The sequence below is a fragment of the Sinohyriopsis cumingii genome, chromosome 14, assembly GCF_028554795.1.
Source record: "Sinohyriopsis cumingii isolate HCF-2022 chromosome 14, ASM2855479v2, whole genome shotgun sequence".
In the NCBI taxonomy this organism is placed as follows: Eukaryota; Metazoa; Mollusca; class Bivalvia; order Unionida; family Unionidae; genus Sinohyriopsis; species Sinohyriopsis cumingii.
In genome coordinates this window covers 59,053,967-59,068,546 of record NC_142974.1, presented here as the reverse complement: position 1 = coordinate 59,068,546, position 14,580 = coordinate 59,053,967, and the positions used below count along the sequence as shown (strand labels likewise).

Below are 14,580 nucleotides of genomic sequence, written 5' to 3'. Positions count from 1 at the left end.
CTCAACGTCTTCTTCATCATCTTCGGCAAGCTGTAACTCCAATGATTGTTCCTCCCTCTTAGCATCACCAATCTGCGGATTCACTTCCACAATGTCCTCTCTGTAACATGTACATGTTTGGGCTTCCTTGTGGCATTTGTCGCATATCCTTCATTGACACATAAAGAAAACCTTCCACAAGTGTCAAATCTTTGCCGTTTGCTATTCATAGCTACATGGCTCTTCTCCCCACACTTATAGCACACAAAATCCAGTCACCTTTTCATAAGCTGGCTCGGATCTAGACATCGAGAACACACCTTTACTTTATTACTGTGCAATACCCCAAAATATGTTTATTATTTATTTTCATGTTTGCCTAAAGTTCTAACTGATAGCTTTCTATATTAGGTTTAAGGTAAACTTATGAATTACTCCTCGTGCTCACTGCTATAACGAAGATAAGACACATACCAAAGTGTGCTTCAGCTGATTGTGGATCTTTCACTTCACCTTCTAGATCTCAAATATAACGTATATTGAATCATGATTTTGGTAACATAAAGTTTTGATATTGAATTGTTAAACTTTTAAAAAATAATAGCACAGACTTTATTTCGTTACTCCAGATAAGAAATGAAAGAGAAGGAGAAAAAATAAAGGTAAATAAAGAAATAGAGAGGAAAATAGTAACGAAAATGAAAACTATTGGCCACAGGGGGGATCGAACCCACGACCTTCGCGTTATTAGCACGACGCTCTAACCAACTGAGCTATGCGGCCACTTGCTAATCAAAATCCTCCTACACAATCTAGAAATACAGATGGAGTACATACTTTCACACAATGAATGATTAGCAAAAGGAACCACACAATTAGGGTACGTAAAAGCATTGCCAACGTGTATGTCAATAGTATAAAATATATGGAAATAATGTAAAATGCATAACTCCCATATTATAACAAATATTGGTCTTTTCATAATTGCCGAATGTGCTAACGTTAACACATTGCGTGTTGTTTTAAGTAAAGTCATAAATTACTCCTCGAGCTTTTGGAGAGAACGAAGATAAGACACATACCAAGGTGGCTCTTGGTTAGTCGTGGATGTCTCACTTCCACTTGCAGGTCTCATATATATCTTAGATGGTCCTCTGAATCAGGTTTTGGGTAGCAGACTAACGCAGCTTTTAGAATTGAATAATATAGTTTTACGAGATAACTAGGTACAGATTTTGTGCCTTTACAAATGGAAATTGAAATTTGTGCTGCAGAATAGAAATGAAAGAGACGTATGAGAAAATAAAATAAGTATGGCCAAAGGGGCGATCGAAGCCACGAACTTCGCATGGTCAACGTGTGTGTTATCATTATAAAAATCTATTGAACCAATGTAAAATGCATAATTCGGAAGTTATAAAAGAAAACATATCTTACTATCCTCTTGGACACTTCAATATACAGTTTGACAATATGATTTCAGCAAAAATTGTTGAGGTTAAACAGTTGCTATGCTCTATACTGATTTCTATGAATGTGCATTCTTATTACCAACTGATTGGGAAATGAACATTGGCAGTATGGTAAGTTAAAATAATAATTTACCAAAGTTCATCAAGTTCATTTTTACTTAGGACACACTCGTCTATAAAGTATAACGTGATAAGAAATATAACAGCAGCAATCGCTAAGCAATCTGTAATATTTGGCGAAACGACAGGCAACCATGATGATAATTATGAAACAAATGAAGTAGACATGCCTACAGTATCCAGAAACTAGTGTGCCTCATGGTGGGAAATCTACAGATCACGAAGCTAATAGGCAAGGTTTTATCATGTTGACTACGCTTTCAGGAGTTATCTGATGCAAATTCAGCTCTAGCATATTTACTATCTAGCATCCCGCCCTAAAGCCCTGATCGATTCAAATTGACCAGTAAATAATTACCTACTACTGGAACTGACATATGAACTACTGCTACTCCTAGCAGTTTTAATAATGATAATATTAATAATAATAGTAAGAGTAAATTTATCGTCAAGAAAGAAAAAGAGACAAGCCTAACTCAGCATGATTAAAATCAGATCTCCACTGTCATACTGTAACGTATCAAGGGTAAAGACCAAATAAAATGGAATATATGGACAGCTCACGCCTTCTTCAGCTACTAGATGTCTCCAATGTATTGTAGTGTCAAGAAATGGTGTGTTCACCACAACCGTTCTTATTTAGATTATAAAAGCACAAAGCAAAAGAATTATAAAAGCCAAAACATCTTATTATACAACGTCCAGGCTTGTATGTGTTTTCTCACAAAATGTAGTCCTCAAAATAATGAAATATAATATTTTAAAATATGCAGACCATATATTTGATGGTCAATGGCTTGTGAAAATCAGCATAAATATTGTTGTTGTTGTTATAGGGTTTAACGCCATTTTTCAGCACAAGATAGGCTATACATGGCGGCCAGTATTAATGGTGGAGGAAGAACCGGGAAAACCCCGGAAAGAACCACCGACCCACAAGAAGCTACCGGCAAGCTTTCTCACGTATCTACATTTGACGAGCCCGAGACTCGAACCCACGCAGACAGAGGTGAGATGGCAGTGATCAGTGACGGACAGCGCTTTAGACCACTCGGCAGCATAAATATTCAATTTATCATAGTTCGCATAACCTCTAACTCAAATAATCCCATTTTCCAAACTAATCTTGCATAGAAAAGTAAGTTAATAGTTTTCCAAATTTGTTCATTTTGACGCACCGAAGTGTTAATGATGTTGTGCATCCAGTCAAAGTTCGGAACCATACCCAGGTTTGCGTTATAGAGTTCAATGCTAAATAAGTTAGATGCACAGTCTGGAACCGGATGCAAATAGTGTGTCGCCTTTGTTGGCTGAGGCACAGTTTGTCCTTTACAGCAACGTGGACATAGAATACAATTTATTTTGCTATATGTTCACTACATTTGTTTCTCAATACTGACCTTTCCACTGTGTGACAATCAATACAATCATATGTTAATTTAAGATACCGTCAAAGATGATATCACGGTGAAGTTCTTGTCAAAGGTTGACCTGCATTTGTTTGAGAGGCTGGACTGTCAACAGAGCAGCATGTAAATAGAACACATATTTCACTTCAGGACCATCACCAAAGCCTTATAACACACTAGTCACTGTCGCCAAAATACAAAGAGAAAACCACACCTAGAACTCATATTCTTCAGAATAAACAATTACCTTTAAATCCCTACAAGAAATGCATATATATAACTCTTCTATCCCCACCAAAATAAGAGGAAAAAATGTACTGAAAATAGACGAGAACTGCTAGAACTACAATGGTGGGTACTGAACTCGAAGTACTAATTGTGACCTGATTCCAAATAGTCTGGGACCGAATGTCAATAGTGTGTCGAGTAGGTTAAATGCGACAATGTGTGTCGTTTTGTATTTCTATCATAACTAATTTTAGAAAGCCCTGTTAAGGTTTTGTTATGTCGATCAATTCCAGATAAAGCGTTATTGAACTCACCAACCAAGATAGTGTTATCGCTAGTATTGTTATGCAAATATGTGTTTGATCTCATTAAAAGGTATACCTTACTCGCACAAGATTTGGAGCATAAATATTGATTAAATCAACCACTCTTCATCAAGATCTATTTTAAATGTAAAATTCTACCCTTATGAAACATTTCATGTGCCACTTGATTTTTCACCTCTCTCACTACTAAAACATCAACACCAGCCCTCCTAATGACGGCATTGCTATCAAATATGTCACCATTACAAATCTCATTTTCTGTGATACATTCAGTAAACTCATCATCCCAAAAGGCTTCTTGCAATAATAAAATATGGCCTCTTATTTTTTAGAAATATTTCTAAAACAGACTTTCGCTTATTCAAATCTAGCATGCCGTTTACAATTAGAGATACAATATATAAGGCCATTATAATGATTAGTGTGTTTAAAGTATTAAATTATGTCGCATGTTTTATCATTTCCATGAATACTAGAAATTATTTAATGGATTTGAGACGCATGCTATTCGTTTTCAGTCTAGGTACTGTATTAAACCGTCTTCTCCAACTGTGTATGACTTTGAAAGTGTCTATATCAGTACTGTTATTTCCATTTCCGTTTACCTGAAAACTCTGAACATCGTTTGCCTTTCAACAGCGACTTCAACTACCATCCTACTGTCATCACTTCCTGGATCCGTCACCGATCTATCACTAACAGTACGCCTGTTGTTTCGTTCTTCCTCCGATTCTATTTCTTGTTCGGTCTTATCGACTCTGCTTCCCACAGTTTCCTCCCCTCTTTCTTCACTATAATTATCCTGTATTTAATTCTCAACGTCTTCTTCATCATCTTCGGCAAGCTGTAACTCCAATGATTGTTCCTCCCTCTTAGCATCACCAATCTGCGGATTCACTTCCACAATGTCCTCTCTGTAACATGTACATGTTTGGGCTTCCTTGTGGCATTTGTCGCATATCCTTCATTGACACATAAAGAAAACCTTCCACAAGTGTCAAATCTTTGCCGTTTGCTATTCATAGCTACATGGCTCTTCTCCCCACACTTATAGCACACAAAATCCAGTCACCTTTTCATAAGCTGGCTCGGATCTAGACATCGAGAACACACCTTTACTTTATTACTGTGCAATACCCCAAAATATGTTTATTATTTATTTTCATGTTTGCCTAAAGTTCTAACTGATAGCTTTCTATATTAGGTTTAAGGTAAACTTATGAATTACTCCTCGTGCTCACTGCTATAACGAAGATAAGACACATACCAAAGTGTGCTTCAGCTGATTGTGGATCTTTCACTTCACCTTCTAGATCTCAAATATAACGTATATTGAATCATGATTTTGGTAACATAAAGTTTTGATATTGAATTGTTAAACTTTTAAAAAATAATAGCACAGACTTTATTTCGTTACTCCAGATAAGAAATGAAAGAGAAGGAGAAAAAATAAAGGTAAATAAAGAAATAGAGAGGAAAATAGTAACGAAAATGAAAACTATTGGCCACAGGGGGGATCGAACCCACGACCTTCGCGTTATTAGCACGACGCTCTAACCAACTGAGCTATGCGGCCACTTGCTAATCAAAATCCTCCTACACAATCTAGAAATACAGATGGAGTACATACTTTCACACAATGAATGATTAGCAAAAGGAACCACACAATTAGGGTACGTAAAAGCATTGCCAACGTGTATGTTAATAGTATAAAATATATGGAAATAATGTAAAATGCATAACTCCCATATTATAACAAATATTGGTCTTTTCATAATTGCCGAATGTGCTAACGTTAAGACATTGCGTGTTGTTTTAAGTAAAGTCATAAATTACTCCTCGAGCTTTTGGAGAGAACGAAGATAAGACACATACCAAGGTGGCTCTTGGTTAGTCGTGGATGTCTCACTTCCACTTGCAGGTCTCATATATATCTTAGATGGTCCTCTGAATCAGGTTTTGGGTAGCAGACTAACGCAGCTTTTAGAATTGAATAATATAGTTTTACGAGATAACTAGGTACAGATTTTGTGCCTTTACAAATGGAAATTGAAATTTGTGCTGCAGAATAGAAATGAAAGAGACGTATGAGAAAATAAAATAAGTATGGCCAAAGGGGCGATCGAAGCCACGAACTTCGCATGGTCAACGTGTGTGTTATCATTATAAAAATCTATTGAACCAATGTAAAATGCATAATTCGGAAATTATAAAAGAAAACATATCTTACTATCCTCTTGGACACTTCAATATACAGTTTGACAATATGATTTCAGCAAAAATTGTTGAGGTTAAACAGTTGCTATGCTCTATACTGATTTCTATGAATGTGCATTCTTATTACCAACTGATTGGGAAATGAACATTGGCAGTATGGTAAGTTAAAATAATAATTTACCAAAGTTCATCAAGTTCATTTTTACTTAGGACACACTCGTCTATAAAGTATAACGTGATAAGAAATATAACAGCAGCAATCGCTAAGCAATCTGTAATATTTGGCGAAACGACAGGCAACCATGATGATAATTATGAAACAAATGAAGTAGACATGCCTACAGTATCCAGAAACTAGTGTGCCTCATGGTGGGAAATCTACAGATCACGAAGCTAATAGGCAAGGTTTTATCATGTTGACTACGCTTTCAGGAGTTATCTGATGCAAATTCAGCTCTAGCATATTTACTATCTAGCATCCCGCCCTAAAGCCCTGATCGATTCAAATTGACCAGTAAATAATTACCTACTACTGGAACTGACATATGAACTACTGCTACTCCTAGCAGTTTTAATAATGATAATATTAATAATAATAGTAAGAGTAAATTTATCGTCAAGAAAGAAAAAGAGACAAGCCTAACTCTGCATGATTAAAATCAGATCTCCACTGTCATACTGTAACGTATCAAGGGTAAAGACCAAATAAAATGGAATATATGGACAGCTCACGCCTTCTTCAGCTACTAGATGTCTCCAATGTATTGTAGTGTCAAGAAATGGTGTGTTCACCACAACCGTTCTTATTTAGATTATAAAAGCACAAAGCAAAAGAATTATAAAAGCCAAAACATCTTATTATACAACGTCCAGGCTTGTATGTGTTTTCTCACAAAATGTAGTCCTCAAAATAATGAAATATAATATTTTAAAATATGCAGACCATATATTTGATGGTCAATGGCTTGTGAAAATCAGCATAAATATTGTTGTTGTTGTTATAGGGTTTAACGCCATTTTTCAGCACAAGATAGGCTATACATGGCGGCCAGTATTAATGGTGGAGGAAGAACCGGGAAAACCCCGGAAAGAACCACCGACCCACAAGAAGCTACCGGCAAGCTTTCTCACGTATCTACATTTGACGAGCCCGAGACTCGAACCCACGCAGACAGAGGTGAGATGGCAGTGATCAGTGACGGACAGCGCTTTAGACCACTCGGCAGCATAAATATTCAATTTATCATAGTTCGCATAACCTCTAACTCAAATAATCCCATTTTCCAAACTAATCTTGCATAGAAAAGTAAGTTAATAGTTTTCCAAATTTGTTCATTTTGACGCACCGAAGTGTTAATGATGTTGTGCATCCAGTCAAAGTTCGGAACCATACCCAGGTTTGCGTTATAGAGTTCAATGCTAAATAAGTTAGATGCACAGTCTGGAACCGGATGCAAATAGTGTGTCGCCTTTGTTGGCTGAGGCACAGTTTGTCCTTTACAGCAACGTGGACATAGAATACAATTTATTTTGCTATATGTTCACTACATTTGTTTCTCAATACTGACCTTTCCACTGTGTGACAATCAATACAATCATATGTTAATTTAAGATACCGTCAAAGATGATATCACGGTGAAGTTCTTGTCAAAGGTTGACCTGCATTTGTTTGAGAGGCTGGACTGTCAACAGAGCAGCATGTAAATAGAACACATATTTCACTTCAGGACCATCACCAAAGCCTTATAACACACTAGTCACTGTCGCCAAAATACAAAGAGAAAACCACACCTAGAACTCATATTCTTCAGAATAAACAATTACCTTTAAATCCCTACAAGAAATGCATATATATAACTCTTCTATCCCCACCAAAATAAGAGGAAAAAATGTACTGAAAATAGACGAGAACTGCTAGAACTACAATGGTGGGTACTGAACTCGAAGTACTAATTGTGACCTGATTCCAAATAGTCTGGGACCGAATGTCAATAGTGTGTCGAGTAGGTTAAATGCGACAATGTGTGTCGTTTTGTATTTCTATCATAACTAATTTTAGAAAGCCCTGTTAAGGTTTTGTTATGTCGATCAATTCCAGATAAAGCGTTATTGAACTCACCAACCAAGATAGTGTTATCGCTAGTATTGTTATGCAAATATGTGTTTGATCTCATTAAAAGGTATACCTTACTCGCACAAGATTTGGAGCATAAATATTGATTAAATCAACCACTCTTCATCAAGATCTATTTTAAATGTAAAATTCTACCCTTATGAAACATTTCATGTGCCACTTGATTTTTCACCTCTCTCACTACTAAAACATCAACACCAGCCCTCCTAATGACGGCATTGTTATCAAATATGTCACCATTACAAATCTCATTTTCTGTGATACATTCAGTAAACTCATCATCCCAAAAGGCTTCTTGCAATAATAAAATATGGCCTCTTATTTTTTAGAAATATTTCTAAAACAGACTTTCGCTTATTCAAATCTAGCATGCCGTTTACAATTAGAGATACAATATATAAGGCCATTATAATGATTAGTGTGTTTAAAGTATTAAATTATGTCGCATGTTTTATCATTTCCATGAATACTAGAAATTATTTAATGGATTTGAGACGCATGCTATTCGTTTTCAGTCTAGGTACTGTATTAAACCGTCTTCTCCAACTGTGTATGACTTTGAAAGTGTCTATATCAGTACTGTTATTTCCATTTCCGTTTACCTGAAAACTCTGAACATCGTTTGCCTTTCAACAGCGACTTCAACTACCATCCTACTGTCATCACTTCCTGGATCCGTCACCGATCTATCACTAACAGTACGCCTGTTGTTTCGTTCTTCCTCCGATTCTATTTCTTGTTCGGTCTTATCGACTCTGCTTCCCACAGTTTCCTCCCCTCTTTCTTCACTATAATTATCCTGTATTTAATTCTCAACGTCTTCTTCATCATCTTCGGCAAGCTGTAACTCCAATGATTGTTCCTCCCTCTTAGCATCACCAATCTGCGGATTCACTTCCACAATGTCCTCTCTGTAACATGTACATGTTTGGGCTTCCTTGTGGCATTTGTCGCATATCCTTCATTGACACATAAAGAAAACCTTCCACAAGTGTCAAATCTTTGCCGTTTGCTATTCATAGCTACATGGCTCTTCTCCCCACACTTATAGCACACAAAATCCAGTCACCTTTTCATAAGCTGGCTCGGATCTAGACATCGAGAACACACCTTTACTTTATTACTGTGCAATACCCCAAAATATGTTTATTATTTATTTTCATGTTTGCCTAAAGTTCTAACTGATAGCTTTCTATATTAGGTTTAAGGTAAACTTATGAATTACTCCTCGTGCTCACTGCTATAACGAAGATAAGACACATACCAAAGTGTGCTTCAGCTGATTGTGGATCTTTCACTTCACCTTCTAGATCTCAAATATAACGTATATTGAATCATGATTTTGGTAACATAAAGTTTTGATATTGAATTGTTAAACTTTTAAAAAATAATAGCACAGACTTTATTTCGTTACTCCAGATAAGAAATGAAAGAGAAGGAGAAAAAATAAAGGTAAATAAAGAAATAGAGAGGAAAATAGTAACGAAAATGAAAACTATTTGCCACAGGGGGGATCGAACCCACGACCTTCGCGTTATTAGCACGACGCTCTAACCAACTGAGCTATGCGGCCACTTGCTAATCAAAATCCTCCTACACAATCTAGAAATACAGATGGAGTACATACTTTCACACAATGAATGATTAGCAAAAGGAACCACACAATTAGGGTACGTAAAAGCATTGCCAACGTGTATGTTAATAGTATAAAATATATGGAAATAATGTAAAATGCATAACTCCCATATTATAACAAATATTGGTCTTTTCATAATTGCCGAATGTGCTAACGTTAAGACATTGCGTGTTGTTTTAAGTAAAGTCATAAATTACTCCTCGAGCTTTTGGAGAGAACGAAGATAAGACACATACCAAGGTGGCTCTTGGTTAGTCGTGGATGTCTCACTTCCACTTGCAGGTCTCATATATATCTTAGATGGTCCTCTGAATCAGGTTTTGGGTAGCAGACTAACGCAGCTTTTAGAATTGAATAATATAGTTTTACGAGATAACTAGGTACAGATTTTGTGCCTTTACAAATGGAAATTGAAATTTGTGCTGCAGAATAGAAATGAAAGAGACGTATGAGAAAATAAAATAAGTATGGCCAAAGGGGCGATCGAAGCCACGAACTTCGCATGGTCAACGTGTGTGTTATCATTATAAAAATCTATTGAACCAATGTAAAATGCATAATTCGGAAATTATAAAAGAAAACATATCTTACTATCCTCTTGGACACTTCAATATACAGTTTGACAATATGATTTCAGCAAAAATTGTTGAGGTTAAACAGTTGCTATGCTCTATACTGATTTCTATGAATGTGCATTCTTATTACCAACTGATTGGGAAATGAACATTGGCAGTATGGTAAGTTAAAATAATAATTTACCAAAGTTCATCAAGTTCATTTTTACTTAGGACACACTCGTCTATAAAGTATAACGTGATAAGAAATATAACAGCAGCAATCGCTAAGCAATCTGTAATATTTGGCGAAACGACAGGCAACCATGATGATAATTATGAAACAAATGAAGTAGACATGCCTACAGTATCCAGAAACTAGTGTGCCTCATGGTGGGAAATCTACAGATCACGAAGCTAATAGGCAAGGTTTTATCATGTTGACTACGCTTTCAGGAGTTATCTGATGCAAATTCAGCTCTAGCATATTTACTATCTAGCATCCCGCCCTAAAGCCCTGATCGATTCAAATTGACCAGTAAATAATTACCTACTACTGGAACTGACATATGAACTACTGCTACTCCTAGCAGTTTTAATAATGATAATATTAATAATAATAGTAAGAGTAAATTTATCGTCAAGAAAGAAAAAGAGACAAGCCTAACTCTGCATGATTAAAATCAGATCTCCACTGTCATACTGTAACGTATCAAGGGTAAAGACCAAATAAAATGGAATATATGGACAGCTCACGCCTTCTTCAGCTACTAGATGTCTCCAATGTATTGTAGTGTCAAGAAATGGTGTGTTCACCACAACCGTTCTTATTTAGATTATAAAAGCACAAAGCAAAAGAATTATAAAAGCCAAAACATCTTATTATACAACGTCCAGGCTTGTATGTGTTTTCTCACAAAATGTAGTCCTCAAAATAATGAAATATAATATTTTAAAATATGCAGACCATATATTTGATGGTCAATGGCTTGTGAAAATCAGCATAAATATTGTTGTTGTTGTTATAGGGTTTAACGCCATTTTTCAGCACAAGATAGGCTATACATGGCGGCCAGTATTAATGGTGGAGGAAGAACCGGGAAAACCCCGGAAAGAACCACCGACCCACAAGAAGCTACCGGCAAGCTTTCTCACGTATCTACATTTGACGAGCCCGAGACTCGAACCCACGCAGACAGAGGTGAGATGGCAGTGATCAGTGACGGACAGCGCTTTAGACCACTCGGCAGCATAAATATTCAATTTATCATAGTTCGCATAACCTCTAACTCAAATAATCCCATTTTCCAAACTAATCTTGCATAGAAAAGTAAGTTAATAGTTTTCCAAATTTGTTCATTTTGACGCACCGAAGTGTTAATGATGTTGTGCATCCAGTCAAAGTTCGGAACCATACCCAGGTTTGCGTTATAGAGTTCAATGCTAAATAAGTTAGATGCACAGTCTGGAACCGGATGCAAATAGTGTGTCGCCTTTGTTGGCTGAGGCACAGTTTGTCCTTTACAGCAACGTGGACATAGAATACAATTTATTTTGCTATATGTTCACTACATTTGTTTCTCAATACTGACCTTTCCACTGTGTGACAATCAATACAATCATATGTTAATTTAAGATACCGTCAAAGATGATATCACGGTGAAGTTCTTGTCAAAGGTTGACCTGCATTTGTTTGAGAGGCTGGACTGTCAACAGAGCAGCATGTAAATAGAACACATATTTCACTTCAGGACCATCACCAAAGCCTTATAACACACTAGTCACTGTCGCCAAAATACAAAGAGAAAACCACACCTAGAACTCATATTCTTCAGAATAAACAATTACCTTTAAATCCCTACAAGAAATGCATATATATAACTCTTCTATCCCCACCAAAATAAGAGGAAAAAATGTACTGAAAATAGACGAGAACTGCTAGAACTACAATGGTGGGTACTGAACTCGAAGTACTAATTGTGACCTGATTCCAAATAGTCTGGGACCGAATGTCAATAGTGTGTCGAGTAGGTTAAATGCGACAATGTGTGTCGTTTTGTATTTCTATCATAACTAATTTTAGAAAGCCCTGTTAAGGTTTTGTTATGTCGATCAATTCCAGATAAAGCGTTATTGAACTCACCAACCAAGATAGTGTTATCGCTAGTATTGTTATGCAAATATGTGTTTGATCTCATTAAAAGGTATACCTTACTCGCACAAGATTTGGAGCATAAATATTGATTAAATCAACCACTCTTCATCAAGATCTATTTTAAATGTAAAATTCTACCCTTATGAAACATTTCATGTGCCACTTGATTTTTCACCTCTCTCACTACTAAAACATCAACACCAGCCCTCCTAATGACGGCATTGCTATCAAATATGTCACCATTACAAATCTCATTTTCTGTGATACATTCAGTAAACTCATCATCCCAAAAGGCTTCTTGCAATAATAAAATATGGCCTCTTATTTTTTAGAAATATTTCTAAAACAGACTTTCGCTTATTCAAATCTAGCATGCCGTTTACAATTAGAGATACAATATATAAGGCCATTATAATGATTAGTGTGTTTAAAGTATTAAATTATGTCGCATGTTTTATCATTTCCATGAATACTAGAAATTATTTAATGGATTTGAGACGCATGCTATTCGTTTTCAGTCTAGGTACTGTATTAAACCGTCTTCTCCAACTGTGTATGACTTTGAAAGTGTCTATATCAGTACTGTTATTTCCATTTCCGTTTACCTGAAAACTCTGAACATCGTTTGCCTTTCAACAGCGACTTCAACTACCATCCTACTGTCATCACTTCCTGGATCCGTCACCGATCTATCACTAACAGTACGCCTGTTGTTTCGTTCTTCCTCCGATTCTATTTCTTGTTCGGTCTTATCGACTCTGCTTCCCACAGTTTCCTCCCCTCTTTCTTCACTATAATTATCCTGTATTTAATTCTCAACGTCTTCTTCATCATCTTCGGCAAGCTGTAACTCCAATGATTGTTCCTCCCTCTTAGCATCACCAATCTGCGGATTCACTTCCACAATGTCCTCTCTGTAACATGTACATGTTTGGGCTTCCTTGTGGCATTTGTCGCATATCCTTCATTGACACATAAAGAAAACCTTCCACAAGTGTCAAATCTTTGCCGTTTGCTATTCATAGCTACATGGCTCTTCTCCCCACACTTATAGCACACAAAATCCAGTCACCTTTTCATAAGCTGGCTCGGATCTAGACATCGAGAACACACCTTTACTTTATTACTGTGCAATACCCCAAAATATGTTTATTATTTATTTTCATGTTTGCCTAAAGTTCTAACTGATAGCTTTCTATATTAGGTTTAAGGTAAACTTATGAATTACTCCTCGTGCTCACTGCTATAACGAAGATAAGACACATACCAAAGTGTGCTTCAGCTGATTGTGGATCTTTCACTTCACCTTCTAGATCTCAAATATAACGTATATTGAATCATGATTTTGGTAACATAAAGTTTTGATATTGAATTGTTAAACTTTTAAAAAATAATAGCACAGACTTTATTTCGTTACTCCAGATAAGAAATGAAAGAGAAGGAGAAAAAATAAAGGTAAATAAAGAAATAGAGAGGAAAATAGTAACGAAAATGAAAACTATTTGCCACAGGGGGGATCGAACCCACGACCTTCGCGTTATTAGCACGACGCTCTAACCAACTGAGCTATGCGGCCACTTGCTAATCAAAATCCTCCTACACAATCTAGAAATACAGATGGAGTACATACTTTCACACAATGAATGATTAGCAAAAGGAACCACACAATTAGGGTACGTAAAAGCATTGCCAACGTGTATGTTAATAGTATAAAATATATGGAAATAATGTAAAATGCATAACTCCCATATTATAACAAATATTGGTCTTTTCATAATTGCCGAATGTGCTAACGTTAAGACATTGCGTGTTGTTTTAAGTAAAGTCATAAATTACTCCTCGAGCTTTTGGAGAGAACGAAGATAAGACACATACCAAGGTGGCTCTTGGTTAGTCGTGGATGTCTCACTTCCACTTGCAGGTCTCATATATATCTTAGATGGTCCTCTGAATCAGGTTTTGGGTAGCAGACTAACGCAGCTTTTAGAATTGAATAATATAGTTTTACGAGATAACTAGGTACAGATTTTGTGCCTTTACAAATGGAAATTGAAATTTGTGCTGCAGAATAGAAATGAAAGAGACGTATGAGAAAATAAAATAAGTATGGCCAAAGGGGCGATCGAAGCCACGAACTTCGCATGGTCAACGTGTGTGTTATCATTATAAAAATCTATTGAACCAATGTAAAATGCATAATTCGGAAATTATAAAAGAAAACATATCTTACTATCCTCTTGGACACTTCAATATACAGTTTGACAATATGATTTCAGCAAAAATTGTTGAGGTTAAACAGTTGCTATGCTCTATACTGATTTCTATGAATGTGCATTCTTATTACCAACTG

General features: G+C 36.2%; 4 non-coding genes across 4 annotated transcripts; all 4 read right to left on the bottom strand.

The window, feature by feature from the left end:
* Window positions 1-688: 688 nt before the first annotated feature.
* Window positions 689-762, bottom strand: Trnai-aau (transfer RNA isoleucine (anticodon AAU)). Its single transcript has one exon. It is a non-coding gene; the product is annotated as a tRNA-Ile (tRNA).
* Window positions 763-5,036: 4,274 nt separating this feature from the next.
* Window positions 5,037-5,110, bottom strand: Trnai-aau (transfer RNA isoleucine (anticodon AAU)). Its single transcript has one exon. It is a non-coding gene; the product is annotated as a tRNA-Ile (tRNA).
* Window positions 5,111-9,384: 4,274 nt separating this feature from the next.
* On the bottom strand, window positions 9,385-9,458 carry Trnai-aau (transfer RNA isoleucine (anticodon AAU)). Its single transcript has one exon. It is a non-coding gene; the product is annotated as a tRNA-Ile (tRNA).
* A 4,274-nt stretch (window positions 9,459-13,732) lies between these two features.
* Trnai-aau (transfer RNA isoleucine (anticodon AAU)) lies at window positions 13,733-13,806 on the bottom strand. The gene has a single exon. It is a non-coding gene; the product is annotated as a tRNA-Ile (tRNA).
* Window positions 13,807-14,580: the final 774 nt, after the last annotated feature.